The sequence below is a fragment of the Schistocerca americana genome, chromosome 4, assembly GCF_021461395.2.
Source record: "Schistocerca americana isolate TAMUIC-IGC-003095 chromosome 4, iqSchAmer2.1, whole genome shotgun sequence".
Classification (NCBI taxonomy): domain Eukaryota; kingdom Metazoa; phylum Arthropoda; class Insecta; order Orthoptera; family Acrididae; genus Schistocerca; species Schistocerca americana.
The window spans coordinates 725,071,613-725,079,980 of NC_060122.1; the positions used below are offsets into that span (position 1 = coordinate 725,071,613).

General features: G+C 39.7%; 1 long non-coding RNA gene across 1 annotated transcript in view; it reads left to right on the forward strand.

Annotated features, from left to right (window-relative positions):
- LOC124614055 overlaps positions 1 to 6,416 on the forward strand; it is a 57,380-nt gene extending 50,964 nt beyond the window's left edge. Inside the window, exon 2 of the long non-coding RNA XR_006979687.1 lies at positions 6,167 to 6,416. This is a non-coding gene — a long non-coding RNA (uncharacterized LOC124614055). The remainder of the gene's footprint in view (positions 1 to 6,166) is intronic.
- The last annotated feature ends 1,952 nt before the right edge of the window (positions 6,417 to 8,368 follow it).

Consider the following 8,368-nt stretch of genomic DNA (forward strand, 5'->3'; position numbering starts at 1 on the left):
ACAGCTGGATTACATACGTCATGGTGAGACGGGAAATCCAAAACCAGGGATAGAATTTTTTAACGTGTACACGGGAGCAATTACAGACTCAGTTCATTGTTTAGTAATGGTGAAGAACACGCTGAAATTTGACATTATCGTCGAAAGGCACAAGTTACAAAGAAGTGAGATACTTGAGTACTGAAGACTGGCACCGAAAAGATTCGCTGATGACATCTCTATCTTCTTTGATAGTGAGGAAGAATCTGTTGAGTGCTATGAACAGAAGATGATCTGAGAATAAATCAAAGAAAGATGAAAGTATTGAGGAGCAGAAGAAGTGGCATTAACGACAAACATAATGTCACAACTGGGAGCCGCGCAGAAGATGTGAAGGAATTCCGCCACGCAGAAGGTAAACTGAAACGTGGCGGACGTAGGAAGGAGGATCTAAGTAGTAGATCGTCCTAAGCACAGAGAGCATTTCGCGTAGCATCATACATAGGCCCTAAATCGAGAAACAAATTTCAGACAATGAACGTCTAGAGCGCAGTGTTGTGTAGAAGCCAATTATGACCTTGCGGAAAGTTGAAAAAGAAGAGAATCCAGGTGATGTGTACAGAATGACGCTGACGATTGGGCGGATATGTAAGGTATTAACGACGAGGTTCTCTACAGAATACGCGAGGGAAATAATATATGGAAAACAATAACTAGAAAAAGGGGGTAGGCTGATACGGCTAATGAATCAGGGAATCACTTCTTTGGTACTAGAGGGTAGAAATGGTACATAGGATAGAATGTGTAGAACAAATGATAATCGAGGGCACTGCGTACGACACTGAAATGAAGAGGATAGCACAAGAGCAAAAGCAGTGGCAGCTCGCTTCAAACCGTTTGGAATATTGATGAAAAGAAAAAAATGACTTTCACAACTCAGTCTTTCTCAGTTTCACACCTTCTTTTATTTTAGATACTATGAGAGACTATGATTATAACTACAACTGGTTTCGACCACACATCGGCCATCTTCCGAATGTACACATCATATTCGGCATATGGCGAACAAAACTTTTAGAGACAACCATTCTATTGACGGATGAACAACGTGGCTAAGGGATGGAAACTGGATTCGGCTACATAGTACATGCAAGTCGCATCGCGTAGAGTTTATTTCGGATAGTCTATTGCCGTTCCCCAGCTTCGGCAAACTGTCTGGCCTTGTTCCTGGAAACTCTGCTGCGTGGTTGAATGATGCTGTCATTGTGGGACCTTTGCACCTTTACTCTGCTATTAACAATACCGGAGTGACGTCGACGCTTTTAGCCAGTGAAATTTGCAGACTGCCACAGTTTTTTCCTGTGATGAATGCTTTCTTGATAATGTGTTATAATTATTATTACGTAGTGGAGAGTTAGTTTTACCTCAGTAACATGTTTGCTGCAAAATTCGTTAACATTTTTGATACGAAAAATTTTTATTTGCGGTTATTGTAGATTGAACAATGTGTTTGTGCGGGCAGCTTTATTTATTTTTATCATTATTTTACAGTTGCTCGACTTTTATTAGTGTTATTCCTTCATGTGTGTGAAATAATTCATATTGTATGTGTCATTACTCACTTTTTTGTTAATCACTACTACATAGAAAATGTTTGGTTCTTTATCCATTATGTGTTTATGAGCTGCACGTGTGCACACCATTAGCTATTCCAAGATTCAGAAACTATGTAATATTTAGTGATTTTGAATTGCATTGGTAAATGCTGTATGAATTGAAAAATACACAAACAGCCGATAAACTAGTTGTTCTCATACCTCGGCTGGAAAGTGTGAAGCAGATGATGTGGCAACTGTTTGAATGGTGTTTCTCTAATCAGACAGGAGAACTGGTAGCGGTGGCGCGTAATTTCGATCTTTCTGAACGTTCACAGAAAGAAACTGTATGGTGTCAGAGTGTGTAAAGAGCTCTGTTTAACAAATCCCATACAGAGCTAGGCCAGCGAGAATGCGATCCAGTCTGCTGTGAAACAATTTCCTGTTTATCTTCCAGTTGATTAAAGCACCGTAATTGTAACATATCAAGTTACGTAATTGCAAGCAGATCTGCTTCAGCGAGAAAAACGACTCATAAACATCCAAAAACAGTTTTGGGGAATCTGGTTCACTCTGCAGAGTCCAATGCGAAGTGCTTGATATTCAGAAACGTACATTAATGTACATATTTATCCTTCTGTTGATGAGATATGTCAATTCAGTAGCTGAAATGACGCAGTCAAGAAAATCTTCTCTGTAAAATAACGTATCGTTTACTGAACTTGGTATGTAAACTACAGTCATTAGAACTTGTGATATATATAAACGATGTAAGCTTTTGCTGCAGTATCTTCGCATAGATGTCTATGAAGCTGATAATTCATCAGCAGGTCTCCTAAAAGATTTCTGACTCCCACATCCTCTACAAACACCCTAGGCTCTCTATTCAGTTTCTCTTACAAAGACAGCCATTCTTTCAAGCTTATGATACAAACGGGATGAGGAATCCTTTCTTTCAGGAGTGCTAGTACTGCATGGTTCGCAGGAGAGCTGTAAAGTTTGGAAGGTAGGAAACGAGATACTGGCAGAAGTAAAGCTGTGAGGAAAGGGCGTGAATCGTGCTTGGGTAGAGGCAAAGGTCACGAGTTCGAGTCTCGGTCCGGCACACAGTTTTAATCTTCCAGGAAATTTCATATCAGCGCACACTCCGTTACAGAGTGAAAATCTCATTCTGGGAACAGTTAACTTGTCGCACTCGTATGCAGGAGCAGTCGGGTTCAAATTGTCATTCGGTCATTGTGATTTGAATTATGTGCGGTTCTTCTTAATCATTTAAGGTGGACTTAGATTATGTTTTATTACTTTTGTTATATTCTTCAGTTCAAGATTGATTTGATGCTGCTCGCCATGCTATATTCAGCCTAAAGTCATCTGAACCTGCTTGCTACAGTCAAGCCTCGTTCACTCTCAACAATTTTACCTCGAAACCCCCCCCCCCCCCCCCCACCCCCCCCCCCTCCCTCCCATACACGCACACTTCCCTCCTTTAGAAAATTAACTATTCCTCAATGCCTCAGGTATTGTCCTGTCAATTTAGCCCTTCTTTCAGTCAGGTAGTACCATAGAGATCTTTACTTCTCAGCAGGACTGATTACCACTTCGTTGACTACACTGTCTAAGCATCCAGTCTTCAACATTCTTCAGTGACACAGTATTTCAGAAGCAGCTTTGCTCTTCTTCTTTGTGTTGTTAATCATCCACGTCAGACACTCTATTTATTCCATAGAATTATAATAAGAAGCTCCTATATCGAATACCAAAAATACAATAATACAATGTATTCACAAAGGAATTTTCATGCGAAACAATAAAATATATTGCAGTCAAATTCTCAAGTAAATGCCTTGACTGCAGTAAATTTAATTGCTGAATCTACTGTGCTTCCAATAAGATGCAAATGTGAACATGATATGCTATAGTTCTACCCCACAGGTCTCAAGAGAAATGTTCTTCAAGACTGTGGAATAAATAAGAAAGTTAAACATTTACAGATTAATACAAAACATATCACAAACATCTATTGATTGTTGTTGTGGTCTTCAGTCCTGAGACTGGTTTGATGCAGCTCTCCATGCTAATCTATCCTGTGCAAGCTTCTTCATCTCCCAGTACCTACTGCAACATACATCCTTCTGAATCTGCTTGGTGTATTCATCTCTTGGTCTCCCTCTACGATTTTTACCCTCTATGCTGCTTTCCAATAAACAAATACATAATGGACCGAGCGAGGTGGTGCAGTGGTTAGCACACTGGACTCGCATTCGGGAGGACGACAGTTCAACCACCCGTCCAGCCATCCTGATTTAGGTTTTCCATGATTTCCCTAAATCGCTTCAGGCGAATGCCAGTATGGTTCCTCTGAAAGGGCACTTCCGACTTCCTTACCCACCCTTCCCTAATCCGATGAGACCGATGACTCGCAGTTTGGTCTCCTCTTCCAGATCAACCCTACATAATAATGGATGATATATTGTCATAAAAGATGCCACAACTATGTAAAATTTTTTAAAATTTCTAATGTAATAGTCTCTGTTGCAATTAGTCACATTTGATAACTAGTTTTCATTGCATTTAATGATCATCTTGAGATCTGAACAATCATTAGTGGTGAAAAATCAAATTTCTTTAAAAAGAATGTAGTCAAAATTCAAAAATGTACTATAATGGTGTCCCTTTTATTTTACAACTTATGACTATGCTCTTTCGAAGGAAATCTGATTTTTCAAAACTACTTATTAATCAGATCTGAAGATGACAATTGAAAGTGAAATTAATTAGCAAATGTGACTAATTGCCACAAAGACTGTTACACTAAATATTTCAAAAATATACGTAATGAATTGCATAAGATAGTTCATAAGCCACTGTAGCCAAGAATTGTCAACAGAAAATAGTATACAATGCTCACACAAATGGCATTCTTCCCTCGAAGATTTGTACAAGTCAGACACTATATAGCACTCACATTATGTGATATTATTAATTATGTATACATCAATTATGGTTTTGCTTAAAACTTACCGGTGGTATGAAAGGAGCTCGGCACCAACACTTTTTTAGGCTCTTAAAGCGCCTAGTTTGCAGCCCAGCTTTTTATGAATATTAGCATTTTTGACAATATGTGTTCACGTATAATGAACACCTTCCTCCATCGACTCAAATAGCTTTAATTCTTTATGTAACTTGTTCTTATTTCTAATATCGATTCCGTGAAATAAGCTATTTGATTGGAAGAGAGATGTGTTACTTACTAAAAATTTCAAGAAGATATTAATATGGAGAAAAACTGTAGTTAGTATGCCAAGTTCTTTGAACACGATTCTGTAAGGCGTTCTTGAGTTCACACCACAAATAATTTGTATTACTCGTTTCTGGATTTGGAAAACTTTAGCTTGGTTTGATAAGCTACCCCAGAATATAATACTGCATTATATTAAGGAATGAAAATAAGCAAATTATGCGAGCTTTATTTAATGCCATATTCATCTAAAAGCATTCACATTGTAAATAAAGATTTGTTTAAGAGCGTTAGCTGTTTTAGTGGTTTGCTGCTCTGAACTGGCTTTAAACCACATTGGAAGCTAAGAATTTGACGCTGTTAGTCTAATATATCTGTACTCCCCGTATTTTGTGCATATAATGGGTGGAAACAAACAGCAGGTTCTGAGATGCAGACGAAGGTTTTTCAGAGATCAGTGACACTTGATTGGCTAGTAACCACTTACTTTGCTATTTATTGCAGTGTTCATATCAGCTGCAAACCAAAGAATCTTTGCATCTGCCAATATTTCTGGTGAAAGTTTATTAACTAACAAAAGTACAGGTAAGGATCACATATGGAACCGTATTGAATACAGACGTGTTTAATTCCCATTCAAATGAAGACTAATAGTTAATACATTATTGTTTTCTATTGACACAATGTTTTCTGTCTTAGATATGACCTGAACCATTTTGTAGTGTTTTCTGTGACCCGTAACAGTCTAATTTACCCCAATAATATTAATAATAATAGCAGTTTCTGTTTTTTATTCATACGTAGGTCGCATTTACAAGGTTGATCTGTTGTACTATTCTATTTTAAGAACAAAAACATAATTCATATGGACAGGTGTTTACATGCTTATAGACAGTTCGACAACGATCGGGGTCGGGGATTTTCACCTGCCTCGAGATGACTGGGTGTTTATGTTGTCCTCATCATTTCATCCTCATTCATGGAAGTGGCGAGGTTGGACCGAGCAAAGGTTGGGAATTTGTACGGGCGCTGATAACCACACAGTTGAGCGCCCCACAAACCAAACACCATCATCATCATCATCATAATCGACAACGATGGGGAAAATAGTCGGCCGTTGCCTTGTAATAGGAATGATCCCGGAATCAACGTAAATTAGTTTAAGAACACCACAGAAGACATAAACCAGGATGACCAGATGAAGATCAGAGCGCCTATCTTCCTGAATGCAAGACCAGTCTGCTAACAACAATGCAATTTCTTTCGCTTCATACCGACTAGTGGAGTGTTTTAATCGCTGCGACAAGTGCTTCCTTCCCTACTGACTTGTGGACGCTTGTTTGTGGTGTTGCAGCCCCGCTGCGGAGGCGGCAGCCGGCAGGTTCTGCTGGGCTGGGACACCTTCCGGTCGCGCGTGCTGTTGGGTCTGCTGGTGGCCACCGTGATCTGGGCCGCCGTCTACTTCCCGCTCATCTCGCTCTCCTGACCTCGCCGCCTGCTCTCTGTACTGGCTCATGCATTAGAGCTACACTCTAAGCGCACCACTACCCTATCTTTTTTCTTTGTACAACTTAACCCTGTATAAATAAACTATATGCCCTGTTTTCGCAATTTTAATACAGAGATAAATAATGGACTACGAAATCCTCTGGGTTTGTTACATTGTGTGTGGATGTTGTGCTGTCGAGTTGCGCAATGTACTGATCTGACAAGCACTCTTTGGCTCCTGCAAGAAGCAATTTCCACCCCATACTACTACAGAAGTCAGACAGACGCTCCTAACGTGCCAAAAATAAATGACTGAAAAATTTTCAGCAATAAATATCTTCTGGAGTCGTCCACTATAAGGAAAAGACACAAAAATATTCTATATTCTTACGTGACTAGTGGGATACTGGGATACTGGAGTATTGCTAGTTAGTGTAAGAAAAACATTAAACGAACGGAGAATATTATTTATTGCAAACTCTGAGGAAATCTAGTGAAACTTTTATTTATAAACTCATACACAAATTTCCAGGTTCTTTTTGGAACAGGAGGTTACCTCTTATTGATAGGAATCCTGTTAATCACATTTATATACAAAGTGTGGGAAAGCTCTTTTCTTTAAGAATGTTATTTACTCGGCAGAATGGGTGAGAGCCACGCCTACTCAACTTCAATACTTATCTGACTGAATTTTTCTAAGTACAGTCGAGGCTGTTGCGTAAGGAATGTAATGGAATGATGTAAATGAAGTAAGTTATTTCTAATGGAGGAAAGATGGGGCTAGCCTACGCTGTAGCGCACAATACCGTGAACTGTGACGACTGCTGCCTGCATTGTTTGCTGCTGAAAAATAACAAAACTATCTCTTTCTATCTGGATTGACCTTCACGAATTGAACTCTCACTATGCCTTGATGAAGTCAAGGACTCCTATCTGCCCCTAGTCTAACTATTGGCGTAGTACACCGGTCAGATAACCAGTTCACCGTGATGCCACTCAATGTTCGCTCGCACGCGTTAACTAATACTCTGTTTGTGTACACACCGCACATTAAGTGTCGCAGCCAACATGGTGAACAAACGCTTAGCGACTCAATATAGTGTATCATTCCGCTTCGCTAGCGACAGAGGTGCTCTCTCAGTGCGGTACTGAGTAGAGACTTTGTTCCTCACTCTCTGCATACACGCACGAGTGCATTCGCTCCCGCTATGTGTTCCTGCTTCAAGAGCATCACTGGAACCATGCCTCTCCACGCAAAAAGTGAAAGGGTATATCATCTGCTGTCTTTCCCTCACTCCTCTGGCTTCTTGTGTCAGAAATAGTCCGCCAATCAGCGTTACTCTTACAAACAGGAGAATGGCGCTCCGTTTAAACCGACCAATCCAGAAATATATAGCATCTGCATTAGGTGTTTACTGTCCACCTGTCAGAACTCTGAAACTGCGCACTAGGTCCATCAAAAAATGCATATGCTGGGGCTCTCCCAAACAATACAGCAGGCCATTATCTCTTTTCTCTGGCAAAAATAGGACTGCGGGTAAGCTACTACAAACAGCATAGTGAACGTATTATAGTGGCCAAGACAGACACGAAGCCCATGCCTACTACAGTAGTACAAGTTCATATGCCAACTAGCTCTGCAGATGACGAAGAAATTGAAGAAATGTATGATGAGACAAAAGAAATTATTCAGGTAGTGAAGGGAGACGAAAATTTAATAGCCATGGGTGAATGGAATTCGACAGTAGGAAAAGGGAGAGAAGGAAACATAGTAGGTGAATATGGATTGGGGCTAAGAAATGAAAGAGGAAGCCGCCTGGTAGAATTTTGCACAGAGCACAACTTAATCATAGCTAACACTTGGTTCAAGAATCATAAAAGAAGGTTGTATAAATGGAAGAATCCTGGAGATACTATAAGGTATCAGATAGATTATATAATGGTAAGACAGAGATTTAGGAACCAGGTTTCAAATTGTAAGACATTTCCAAGGGCAAATGTGGACTGACAAACTATTGGTTATGAACTGTAGATTAAAACTGAAGAAATTGCAAAAAGGTGGGAATTT